General features: G+C 43.6%; 1 protein-coding gene across 1 annotated transcript in view; it reads left to right on the plus strand.

Moving 5' to 3' along the window:
• Positions 1–14,222, plus strand: part of IFT43 (intraflagellar transport 43) — a 2,700,032-nt gene that overhangs the window by 830,795 nt on the left and 1,855,015 nt on the right. The window lies entirely within an intron of this gene.

Below are 14,222 nucleotides of genomic sequence, written 5' to 3' on the forward strand. Positions count from 1 at the left end.
CCACTATTTATTTTGTTTGTTTGGATCCCTTTCTACCTCATCTTCTGTAACCCACACAGAGCTTTTAAACAAAATGTAGAGAAGAGTGGAAAGCCCTGAACTGTGAGGAATGAGCTTTTCATCAAAAGGGTAAGAAAAAAGTTACGTTTAGATGCACCTGGTGCATGCCACCATTGGACTCACTAGTGAGTTAGCTACTCATGAGTTTTCTTCTGTATTTGACCCACAAAATCTGTACTACCTCAAAAGTCCAGGTCTGAGGTTCAAATAAACCATGCCGGTGTCCGATAAACCCATCATGAGCTGCAGTACACCCCTGACCGGCATTTCTCATGCTTTATTAATACGTCCTCCCAAACAATATCTTAAACAGACCCAACTCCAAGCAGTTACAGTCACCCCTACCCCTCTAAGTCATTTCTGCCGAAACCATGAACCAGCGTTTCCCCACGACTTCTCTAGCCAGCCTGACTGAAATGGATATCTTGAGATAGTGTAAGAATTGTCTTATACTGTCTGACGATCCTCTGTTACTCAAACAGCATAACACTGTGTGAGAGATGTACATATAGAGCATCCTTGGAGGCAGAAATCTCATACATAGTAAAATCAGACACCAAAATCCTCAGCAGTACACCACACATTACACCTCTCAAAGGCCATCACAAGACACACAATCCATCACATGCTGAGGTTCTAACTTCCTAAACCTCAAAGACCTCCAAAAACCAAACACGGGCACAAAATACACTCCGCAAGTTAGGCCTTCCACCTCACCTACCAAATGAGTCATGAAGTCATGGATGTTAAGCTCATAAGGCAGACATCTGCCCACCCAACCAATCATTCTAATTGTAGGTTACTCCATTGTAAGACATAACAGATTTATCCCTTGCCAGGCTGAGCAAGGAAAGCATAGTGGTTAGTTTCTTGTCCGATGCCAGTATCCCTCAGGCTCACACATCCTCTCAAGTCATTGAACAGGTACCAGTATAACTTGCTTATAGGTCATGTCTGTGTCAGTGCTTTGAGATGCATCTCCCTTGACTATATGAAGAGAGAGATGAGGGAGCTCACAGACTGTTTGTCCAAGGGGGGTATGAGCCTAACATTGCACATTCTATATTCTCCAATGATGATGCCACAGTATGAGCAAAAAGTAATTAACTTTAATTGTTGGCTTAGTTTTTGGTGTCATTCAAAGGGGGTCCAATATTTGCCGGTCTGGTAGATAATGATAGACAACTCTGCTTTATCAGAGGTGGCCTGCATCTGTCCCCTGTAGGGTTTTGATTATTGGCAAAGTCATTGTCTATCCTCATAGTGCCTTTTTTAGCACTGCTGATAAAACTGCCAACATAATGAAGCTATCAAAGGAAGATATGAAGGTGTTGCTGCTCAGTGCTAGGAGTCTAAACAAGAAACTCTGCTCCCTACAAGCTCTGTTCTCCCTGGAGGATTTAGATGTCTGTGTGGTGACTGAGACATGGTTTAAAACATTGGCAAACACTTGGGATCTGCCCGGCTGTAACACTTTCTACACTTTTAGACCAGATACTGCACATGGGGGGAAAAAGGCGGCAGTGTCTCAGTCTTCATCCAGAAGGGACTCGCATCAAGGCTGGTAAAGCAGTATGTTGCGCTATAACTTCTTCATGTCCAAATTACCATTAGAAAGGTTCCATACCATATATTAGTTAGCTGTAGAACTCTCTGTATGATGCAGGAAAGCCACAATGCATATCTACAGGAAGTAGAATTACTCAGTATTAAACCCAATGCCATTTTCCTAGGTGATGTAAACTACTGACTGTGAAACCTACACCAGCACTAGTGAACAGGTACAGAGATTCTTAGACAGAGTCCCAACTAGGGGTTTAGTGTTGGGACCTCTCCTGTTTAATATCTACTTCTCTGAGTTAAAATGACCAGCAAAGGCAGCTAGCCTAGTAATTTTACTGCAACAACGATCTAACGAAAAGTGACATTTCATGTTTTTCAACACATGATGAATAGAACTATTACTGTATTAAACATCGTAATTAAAAAGTCTTACCTTTAGGGATTAGTTTCACTGTGTTACTAGTAATATATTCCCTGAATATCTTTTTTCTCCATTCTGACATACTTGAATAATATTAAATATTGTGAAGTGTGTATTAGAATATTTATTTCCTTGAATTTATCACTGTTTTTCAGCCAGCACTTGTTAAAGAAACTCCATCTGTTTTGCGAAGTTTTTGTGTGCTGTGAACATTTTTCAGGGTTAGTGAACTTATTTTACCAAGGAGTCCTGATATTGCAGGTCTTGTTACTTCTGTTCTAAAGCATTTGTTACTGCACGTGAGCTCAAAGCCAGCTGGTTTTGCACTGTGGTGGGAGCAGGGAGCTAAATTCAACCCATCCAAGGTGGGAACTACTGGTCGATAGCTTTTTGTGTTTTTATCTGACTGGCCAGAGGGTTTAACTTTAGAAAAGTTTTTCATTCTGCTGGTATAAAAGTCTCACACAATCACAGTTCCCAGTGCTTGCATATAAGCAAATCTCTCTGGTTTAAAATCCTGTACGGGAAACTCTCTCCATAGTCTCCCATTGTTAGTTTAGACCCTTTTTAGAGCCCCCCCCCCATTAGTACAGACCCTGTTTAGGGCATCCATTTATACCACACACATCAATTTTCTCTCCCCACTGTGAAAACAGGATTTAACCTAGCATTATGGATGGTCATTTTCCCTCCATTTCTTCTACCTGCCCGATTGACATGGATATCCTGAGGCAGTGTAGCAACTGCCTCATGTACACTGACAACCCTCTACTCTTAAATCACCAAAGTAAAATTTGTGAGAGATGCATCTACACTAAGAATATGGAATTCTTGATCTGTTGCAATATTGCATTGGTTTGGAATATGTTGAGGAGGGATGCTGAGTATATTGGGAAAAGGATGCTAAGGGTGGAGCTGCCAGGTAAGAGAAAAAAAATGAAAGCCTAAGGTAAGATTTATGGATGTGGTGAGAGAGGAACTGCAGGTGGTTGGTGTGACAGAGCAAGATGCAGAGGACAGGAAGAAATGGAAACAGATGATCCCCTGTGGCGACCCCTAACAGGACCAGCCGAAAGAAGAAGCTCTGTCACACACACACCAGTAACACTGAGCAGGTTGTCAGTCTATATAAAAGCCTCTGAAACAAACCATGCACGCAACTCATAAACCATCATACATTGTGGTACTTACCAGAAATATGCCTAAATACTGGAGACCTTCCAAAGACAAACATGCTGCACCAAATTCAGCACCTACAGCATTCAGTACACACAAAAACACGAGCACCAGTGTCTCACCAAATAAGCCCATAAGGCAAAGCACATCTAAGCTAGATTTTTTTTAGTCATAGATGACTCCATTGTGAGACACACAGATGTCCCACTCACCAAGCTTGACAAGGAGCTGGTTGCGGTCAGCTGTCTATCTGGTGCCAGGATCTGTCAGATCACACAAGACTCAAGTCTCTCAACAAGTACCATTATGAGTCCATCATAGTTCATGTTGGTGTGAATAACTTGAGACATACCTCACTGGACTATATGAAGAGAGACATGATTGAGCTCTCCAAATACATGTCCTAGGCAGGTATGTCCCTAGCCTTGAGCAGCATTCTACCCTCACCTAGGATGATATCACAATATAAACAAAAAAATTATTGACTTCAACAATTGGCTTAGTTTCTGATTTAATTCTAAGGGGATCCAGTTCCTGTCAGCCTGGGATGACTTGGTTGATAGACCACGCTGCTTTGCCAGAGATGGTCTTCACCTGTCATCTTTTGGTTACTGACTAAGGCACTTGCCTCTCACATAGAGCTTTTTTTAGGCAAGGTCTCAAGAACAAAATTTCTGACGTGAAAATATCACTCACTCACATTTAAGGGTTATGCTGCTAAACGCTATGAGTTTAAATCAGAAACTGCACTCTGTGGAAGCACTCCTCTCCCTGGAAGATTTTGACATCTGTGCAGTCACAGAAACTTGATTCAGGGCTGCAGAGAGTACTCTGGCCTTGCAAAGCTATAACGCCTTCCACACTTTCAGACCTCAAAATGAATGCGTGAGAACCAAAGGAGGAAGAGTATCTGTCTTCATCAAAGATAAATACACCTGTAGACTGGTTAGACAGGAAAACTCCATGGAATTACTTCATGTTTAACTAACTGTGGGTTAGACCCCCCCCCTTCAATGAACTAAGATACCCAGACTGCTTACTTGGACCTACTTGAGTCAATTAAATTGCAATCAAACACTTGAGTCATGGGCGATTTTTAACTGTCCCTCCAATGACTGGGAAGCTTGTACGAGTACGAACATGCTCACAAAAAGGTTCCTGCTGTAATGCCCTGGAACAAATAGTATGCTACCCCACAAGGGACGTAAATATTTTCCACCTTTTCCTCACCAACATTGGTGACTGTTACATCACCACAAATATAGAATCCTTACTGGTTAAATCTGATCACAAATCACTCACATTTGAAGTAGCTATAACACCTCAACCCCTCTTAGGTGAAATCAGGCTAAAGAATTTCACCATCGCTAATTATATCCTTCTAAGGGATGGCATAAATAACTTCCAAGCTCCTGTTCCCACAAATGGCATTGACAACTATACTAAGTTTTACACAAAAGCCCTGTAGAAACACTTACACAAATGTATTGACACAGCTGTACCTAGTAGGATCAAAACACGATTCTTAAGGAAAAAACAAGCCTCCCTGGTGGACATCTAGCATTAATAAATTGTAGAACAAGAGGAAGAAGTTGCTGTCTCAGAATAAAAAAAAGGAGAGGTCCTACCACTGGAAGAATATCCTCCTCTGCATGAGCAAACAAATAACACAACTTGTAAAATCCTGTAAGGGCAACTTTGAAAAAAAATTTAGCAACCATTGCCAAGAATAACCATAAGACATTCTTCAGATAATATCCGTAACCTAAAAGGTAGGACCCAGACATGTGCTGAACTAGCTGTGGATGGCATCACACACACTGGTCCTGCAAAAATAGCTTACCTATTAACTGACAGGCTTGGAGAAAATTTCACCCCCTGTCCCCTCCAAACATTCCACAAAACATTCCCTCTACATCTCCCCCATCTTGCATCTCCAAAATGCAAGTCATTAATGCGGTCTCCAAGGCCAAGAATACAGCCTCTATGGGACTCGATGGCATCCCAGTTTGCAGGTCTAAAACATGAGTTAGCAACTCCATTAGGTACTCTGTTCAACCACAGGCTGAGTATTGGTTTTGTCCCTGCTGAATGGAAGACAGCAACCGTCATCCCGCTTCATAAAGAGTATACAACAACAGACCCATAACCCTAACAAGCCTCATCTGTAAGGCCATGGAAAGAATCATCATGGACCTTGTAAATAAGGATATAGGTGATCTCAAAACCCTTGATCCACCTCAGTTTGGTTTTGTCAAAAGCAGATCATGCCTGCTAAACCTTGGGGGCTTTTTGGAAAATGTCACAAGAGCCATAGATGAAGGCACATCTGTGCATACAGCCTACCTTGACTTAGCTAAGGCCTTTGACACAATCTCACATTTGGGCATTGTTGATAAACTCTCCCAGTTGAATATCAACCCTTATGTTGTCAGGTGGATTGCTAAGTGGCTCATCGACAGATCACACTCCGTTAAAGTTGGGTACTTTACCTCGTCCAGCAGACCTCAGTGCTGGTCCCCCTATTGTTTGGAATATACTTCTCAGAAGTTTAGGCCAAAACAGAGGGACTGTGGCTGACTACTTTTGCGGGCAACTGCAAATTAGGTGTAATCACTGTATCCTTGAACAATGTCAATATACTTCAGGAGGGACTTACACAAACCAATGACTGGTGTTAAAGCCATGGACTCATACTCAATGCTAAAAAATGCATTATCATCCCCTTTGGTAAAAATGATATCCCTTCAGACTATCGTGTAAATAATAATACCATAAGTTACAACTCAGTAGTGAGAGACTTGGGAATGCAAGTTGATTGTAGCCTAAGCTTTAACCACCATCTGTGTCTGCTGTGGCAAGGAAGGCATTCTACATCGCACACCTCATTAGCAAAGGCATTGCCTGAAGAGTGAGAGAAGTCATAACTCCCCTGTATTTGACCCTCATTAGGCCAATAATTGTGTACAATGCCCCCTTTGGCATGCATCTTAACAGGCACCTGCAGCAACTTGAGACACCTCAGAGAGTTCTAACCAAGACAATTCAGGGTCTCCAGCACATGTCATATATTCACAGACTGAAGTCACTGTCACTATACTTAGTTGCATAAGTACTACTTAGAGGAGACTTACGCCTGGCCTACAGAGCAGTCTCAGATCCAAACCTAATGGAAATGCTGCATATCTGCAAGTCAAATGGGACAAGGGTCACCTGCTCCAGGGACCTTAACCTGGCCTGTGACATAAATAGGACCTCCTGGAGAGACAGATTTGTCTCTCAGATGTTGTCACTCCTCTGAAATAGGTTACCACTTCACATCAAACAGAGCACCTCTATGACCTTATTTAAGAGTAGCCTGGATGGGAAACCTTAAATTCCTGCTGGGGATTTCACCTATGGCTCTCCTAGATGTGGGCAGTCATTGCTAACTAAGATCTGTAGTTTAGGCAAGATCCTTTATATTGGGTTTCTGTAGTATTATATTGGGTACACATGGCTAGGCTTGTAAAGACATTTGGGTCAATAGTTTAGTAAACACCTATGAACCTGTAAAATTATGTAGGTAGGGAGATTTTAATATTGTAGAGGTTTGTAAAGAGTTCAAGAGATGTAATAAAGTAAGTAATAAAATTGTATAGGAGGGAATGGAAGATATTAGTGTTGTATAGGAGGGTAGTGGTAGTAACATATGACTGAGAGACTATGGTATAGGCTTGTTTCGGTTTAGGTTGCCTGTTCCAAATTAGTGTGTCTAAAAATTTTATAGTTTGGGTATACAGGAGATACACGGGAGAGGTAGAACAATGGGTAGGGGCATTTAGAAAAAGAGCAAGATGAGAAGTGTTGGGGGGGGTGAAAAGGGATGTATTAGTTCAAGTGCAGGAGGGAAAGTTGTGATGAGTGTAATGATTCAAACTAGAGGTCTCAACCTGATGATTAACGTGAGCATGACCAAGACTGGGTAAGGTATTGTTTGAGCTGGATTTTATAGCTTGAAGTTTGTTAATCATTTCAATTGTGTATGGATGGTGCTCCAGAACTTGCAGATGTAACAGGAGTGTAGTGAGTCCCTTATGAATTATCTGCGTTAGTAGTGCTTAGAAGAAATGTATAGTTTATCACTGGAGAGGAGGTCCCTTGCGGGGGGTGGAGCAATATGTTTTTTAATGCAGAACATTGTCCAGGAAAATAAATCAGTTTGTATATTACAACTACCTGAGTGTATGTTTTGTAGTTGTTAAGCTCTAGCCAGTTTAGCTGCTTTAAGCTCGTTTACAGCAGAGGGTTACATAGGAAGAAATACTTTATGCCTAAACCACTTGCCAAAGGATTCTTTGAAAGCAGAATAGGGCCATATCTCAATGGTACAAATTCCAAATAATATTCCACTACTTTCTTTTCCTTATTTGAGCGTTTATAGCATCATAATCAGCACTATAAAATCTCCTGTAAACACATTGACTCTTAAGCCAAGCTTATTCAGTTCAGATATAGCCTCACATATTCTCCAATTATGATCTGACTTGCCAGTTCCAAGTACTTGCAAATTGTGTTTTAACCGCAACTTTTCTACTTAGCCATATGACATCTTATTAATATATTTAGAGTTTTTGTCAAGAAATCTGGTTTTGGTGAATGCTTGTCAGGCCTCTTTAGCAACATATTTATACTCTAATTACAAGACTGTCCTCAGCAATCTTGCTTAATAAATTTAAGCTGTTATTAGGATTATTGCAATTAATGTCAGATAACCTACTTTTAAAGCACTGGTGAATATTCTTACTAATCTTTATGTCTGATGAGAAGGGCACTGTAGTTGGATGAGAGAATAGGGCTATATCCAAATGGTTCTTCCCAGGATACATTTTAGTACCCATTCTAGTTTCCCTTCGTATAATATGGATTTAGAAACATTTTGTTGGGCTACAGAGACAGTAATGCCACCACCATTTTTAGGAGATCTGTAGTAGAACTCTTCTGTAATAGTGAAATAGTGATACCCAACAAACCCCTTTACAAGGAGGGAAGAATTTCTGTTACTGAACCATTTCAGCTGACATAAGTAGGTCAGATTTTTCATTGGATATCTTTGCTTTCAAATCAGCAAAGTTGTTATTTAAGCTTCTAATATTTGCTAGGAGAAAGCTAATTGTTTCATCCAACTGTCTTTGTCATAAAAGCAGTTTAAATACTTTATTGTTATATACAAAGTAATGTTGCTATTGTACAGTACATTCAGTACTTAAGCTATTTTGTGTTGTTGAGTATTGTAAACTTGATAATGTTTCCATTGGTTATTACTAACTGTTGTGCTATCTATCAGAAGAGTATCAGTGCAGTACGAAGAATGTTGTACAAAATTAGTACTGTTAAATATCGCTGTTTTACATGTTATAGGAATTACTCAGAAGTGTAATGGGTTAATAATTATAGATTATGCTGTTTTAATTTGGCATAGCTGTCTCAGTCTTTTGGTTGTAATACTGAAATGATGCTATCTAGAGTGCAGGGTAATGTAGCACATTTTAGAATTAATAACATTAGCATCATGTTATAGACTACATGATGGAAGTAGAGTGACAAAGGAATGATGTAATGTAAAAGTAAACTGTCTTTTGGATTTTACCGGTTAGGGGTCGCCACAGCGGAACTCCAGTCCGCTAATGATTGGCAGTAGATTTTTACGTGCTGGCTTGCCGGGCCTAACGCACAACCTTCAACGAAGGAACGCCCATTCACACATGTCGACACACAGAAGACGCTCTAACTGAGAATCGAACGTGCAACGTCTAACTGTGAGGCGACAACGCTACCGCAGCACCACCACCGCAGATGTAATGTAAAAGTAATAAGTGATATTTGAAAAAGAATTAAGTATTACAGTTGTAGAGCTGTGTGTGTGATGTGTCTTTAAGAAGCAGAGCAAGTGATGAACATGCGTATATAAATAGCAGGCACATGTTGTACCTAGTGCCATTTTGAAAGTGCAGTCAGAGAGTAAGCATGTGAGAATGAATGTAGCTAGTTTGTATGCAAGTTACCCCAGTTAAGTTGATGAGCTTCAGTTGTAATGCGTTTGTACACAACAAAGCTGCTTGAACAGAACCCACAAAGACTCGTCTATTACATCCTGACTAGTCGAGCGACATGGTGTCAGAACCGGGATTCCAGAGATTGGTATTCGGACCCATGAGGTGCAGAGATAACGGTGAAGGTAAACTAAGAGAAACGAGCACAAAAAAGAGCCAGAAAAAAACCCAAAGGTAATGAAAATGTCCACAAACAGTTTGCTTTTTAAAAAAGATAAAACGGAGCATTACAAGGGCAGAAGCCGCATTATTAAACAAGCAAGAGGCACAAAATGTTTATCAATTAAGCAAATGTTTAAGATTAAGGTATTTGATAAAACTATCAGAAAAGCAAAGCTAGTGTGTTTAAAGCAAAACAGGCATGTCTAGAGTAAAAGGAGCACAAGAAAAGTACAATGAGCATGAAAAGAGATTAAACGAGCAGAACAAATATAATAAGGGCACAATAAGCATAAATAAAGCAAGTCGACTGCATGTTTTTTGACAAAGTGCTATGTTTTGGCATAACTATGACTTCGTATTGTATCAAGGGATAACTAAAGATCTGAAGTAGGAAGACTTCAACTCTCTCTGCCTGTGGGTATCGGATCCGACCTCGGAGGAGCCGACAATTCAAAGCTTAGGCTCGAGCTCCTAGCTCCTGACAGGAAAAAATTTAAAATTCTCAGTTTTTGTTTAAAAATAGTTAGTGTTGTGAGTTAAAAATTTCGGGTTTTGTGTGTTTTGTGTGTGTGTCTGTGTGTGTAGGTGTCATGTGTCATGTCTGAAGCCAAGGCTGTTTTTTTTCGAATAATGAGTGTGGTGTGGCCCTGTCCCAGCCAGATGCCACACACACACGCGGAAATCATTGGGGGGTTGAACACCTGTCTTCTGTTGTACCATTTGTGCAGGGTTCAACCCCCGGCTAAGGGAGCGGAGGTCTAAGTTAGTGCTGCTCGCCTCCCCTCAGCAGCCAGTCTTGTGTTTGTTGTTCTCCCCTCTCGCTGGGACTGGACCCTCCTAAAAAATGGAGGGGAGGGGAGGATAGTAGGGATGATGAGCAAAAATGCAAATGGGAGTGCTCCCAGCCCCCCACCCGGAGGGCTTCAATTTTTCACCCTCCGCTCCTTCTCTTCTCCCCACCATACGGTTCGGGGAGCCGGGCGCTGCGCTGTCGAGATGGTGGGGTGGGTCGGATCCAGTGGCGCATCGGATCCCTCGCCCCCATCTGAGTGTTGGGTACGGACCCGGACCCGACCTCTCGGAGGGCCGAGGCGCCTCGGATCAGGGGCTGGTATGTCTTCCCGCCCGTCGGTCGGAGCACACTGGTGAGCCAATTGGGCCAAATGCAAATGCAAATGGGAGTGCCCCTACCCCCCCCCTTTTTCTTTTCTTCCCCTTCTCTCCCCCCATACCACGGGTTCGGGCTTTCGGCGCTTTGGACAGCAGGGATGGGTGGGGGTGGCCGGATCGGTGATTCGGCGCACCAGGATCCGATCCCCCCCATCCCTTGAGCAAGCCTGGTGCTTCGGACTGGACTGAGCCGGGCGAGCCTCCCCTCGGATCTGAGGGAGGAGTGTCCGCTCCCTCCCAGTCGGAGCACACTGGTCGCTGCATCTCCCGAGTCCATCATCCGAGTGAGAGGATAAGCAGGTTTCCACCACCCACTCCATAGATCCCAGATCTATATCGGCTGCTGTGCTCATGCTGCTGCCACTGAGGGAGCTGAGCAGGAGAGAGCGAGCAGGGCTTGTCATGAGGCGACAGGCCTGGGCTCCGCCATTGTGATTTGCCGATTTTTTAAGGCGCACTTTTGCCCGCCCTTCGATGGTTCTGCCTTATTTGCAAGACTGTTCGCTGAGACACTTGTCTTGTCCAAAAAGGAAAAGAACGCGAGCTGTCTGCCCTGAGATCGCTTCTCAGCTCCCCCAGAGTTCCCTCTCTAAACCAAAAAACAGAAGAAGAAATGGTGGTTTCCGGAGCGCAGCAGTCCCAACCTGCTCCGGATAACCAGTCCTTCCGGGGGCTCCTGGAGATTTTGGCAATTTGGCCCAGCCCTGACTCTCTGCCCTGAGGCCGCTTTGTTGCCTGAAGGTCGGTTCTGGGTCCCGTCTCTGGGCAGTGGGGGCGGTTTTCGATGCACCTGACTTATTCAATATCCAAATCAAGACCCGAGGATATGCAATACCCCAATAGAAGATATTCAACCCCAATCATTCAGCCCATCAATCGAGCAGCTCCCCGATCAAAGGGGCTCCAATCGCAATCGAGCAGCTAAAGGGAGCCCTCCATCAAAGAGTCCCCCCATTTTACCCAGGTTCTTTCAAGGTTTAGGGTTTTAGGCGGTGCCAAAGAAGACGGGGACTTTTTCCCAAATGTTGAACCTACAACCAAACAAAAGTAAGTTCGGATAAAAGTAATCTGGTCTCCCTGCTCCCCCTATTCCCAGAGCGACTGACTAGATGTGTTCCATAGACCTCAGGATGGATTCTACCTGGACGGATCGGATGGACAGACGATCCAGGAGGTTTCTTCGCTCGTCGGGAGCCAGTCACTATCAGCCCAGGCCCCCTCCCCTGGTCTCACCTCCCAGGGTGTGGGTGTTTTGTAGGTGTTAGCGGTGGTAGCGCAGGGTCACAGAGTACAGGGATTTCCTTTCTTTCTTTCCGCTCCTGACGGGCTCTGGCGGAGGCATCCAGGCATCTTCTCTGTTCTCAGCAGGATTCTTTCCTTCAACTAGCACAAAGGCTGGGCATAACGATCAAAAGATCAAAATCTTTCCTAGATTTCACTCAAATTATAGATTTCATAGGAGGAAGACCAGACACCAGATCGATCACCCCCAGACCCGATATGTCGTCAGCCCACATGATCGTGACAGCACAAGCATCCTTCACCGTCACCAACCTGCAGCTGGTCTGAGGGGCCCTAGGTTCTGGCTGCAGCTACGCTATCTTCTCTTCTTGCTGCTGCGCCCACGCATGCGGTTTCTTCAATGGACCCTTCAAGTTCAGTGGTCGCGTGGGACTCCCCTTCTGTGGTGGCTTTTCTCCGGAGCCCCTGGCTACGGGGGGAGTGCCTCGGCGGAAAGATTGTCCATTGTCCAAGGCATTGGAATGGAATCCCACAGAAAATGTCCTAAAAATGAGGGCGGAAAATGCAGCGCGGTAAAAGAGCGGGTGCACTTCACCACGTTCTTCCTACAGGGACTACAGACAACCAGTCCAGAAAACATGTACAACAGTCTGTATATCAACAATAAGGGAGGAACCAGGTCTTACAGAGAGTGTAGAGAGGCCATGAGTTTGGGAATGGGCAATTTCCACCAAACGCTCTTTGAGCTTTCTGAGCATCCGGCACATCAACATCCTTGCATCCAAGCTGCGTGATGCTCACATTCCACCCTCCTTTCTCCTGGTCCCTAACCAAGAAGCGAAGAAGATTTTTTTTTTTTTTTTGGCAACCTTCTGCGATCTTTTTTTTTTCTCACTCCAAAAAAAATGCAAATTTCTTTTTCTTTACTCCCCCACCAGGGGAGTTCCCGGATGGCTCTGGCATGCTTGGCCTCCCGGTCTCCTTTTTGCCCTACCTCCAGCAGAAAGCCAACAGTTTGGGGGAGCAGAATGATTCTCATTGCCCCATTCTGGCCTCGACAACCTTGGTTCCCCTTCGTATGGTCTCACAAAACTCCGGTATCTTTCACCGGTCAGCAATTTTGGTGGCTGCCCATAAATCTCTCGGTGCTAGAATTTCTAACAGACCTTTCATCAAGGGGCCAGTTCATCCACGATTGCAATGACCCCTGACAGAAAAATTAAAAATCCTTTCAAGGGAGTTTTTTTTATTAAGCTCCCCAGTCAAGGAGGTTGTACCTGGGATTCTTTCTCTTTAGTCCTGCAGGCCCTTGCTCCCTCCTCTTCGAGCCCTGTCTTTAGCTATCACTTCAGCCAGAAGAAGGGTGTCTTGCTTCCAGCTCTTTGTGTCAAAACCCGCCTACCTTTTTCTTCCCCTGATAGGGTGTGCCTCAGACCAATCATCCTTTCTTCCGAAGGTCTATGTTCAGACAATTATTTTTTTTTATTAACAGACACACCACAGGACAAAATCATCACAGCTGTTCTTTTCCTTTTTAATTAAATTTGCTCTAAAGCAAGGTCTAAGCAGTGTCTGTCTGTCTAAATGGAATTGCAATTGCATATTGCAGGCATATTCAGGCAGACCTGCTCCCCTGCTCCTAAAGAGGGTTTCTACTAGGGCAGTTTTTCAGTTCAGCGTCCTTTAAGTTTTAAGTCCCGTGTTTGTTGGATGATATCTGCGGCAGCTACTTTGGGCCTCGCCTCATACTTTTATTTCTCATTACAAGGTGGATGTTGTTTCTAGAGGAAGAGCATCCTTTGGCTCAGCGGTGCTCGGAACATCCTTCCATGATGGAAGTCTTCTACTAGATTTAGTAGTTAATTTAGAACATAACCCACCATCTGAGTAGGTGACTTATTCGATGTAACTCTCCTCATCATCCCCCCTGACCTTTTAGAGCGAGTATTTATGCTGTTTTAGTATACTGTGGTCAGTATTTGAGGCAAACTCAATCTGAGGTCAGTCGCGGGGCAAGGGGGGTTGGGGTGGGAGGGAGGAGAGGAGGGAGCTCGAGCCTTTTTTTTTTTTTGGCGGCTCGGATCCGAGGTCGGATCCGATACCCCACAGGTTGCATCCGAATGAAGTCACCTACTCAGATGGAACGTTATGGTGAGTACATAACTTCTAATTATTCAAAGTATCTCAAAGTGTGTAAAAATGCTTGGAGTGTGTGGTTATTACTGTGCATATATTCCGAAGAATTTATTTGTGTGCAAAGTGCAACTATTTCGTAAAGTACAGTCAAAGTACAGCCATTTCGAAAAGGTTCTTGTGCTGGGTGTGTCTGTTCACAA

This window comes from Protopterus annectens, chromosome 6.part0 (assembly GCF_019279795.1).
Source record: "Protopterus annectens isolate FY-2018-M chromosome 6.part0, PAN1.0, whole genome shotgun sequence".
Classification (NCBI taxonomy): Eukaryota; Metazoa; Chordata; order Ceratodontiformes; family Protopteridae; genus Protopterus; species Protopterus annectens.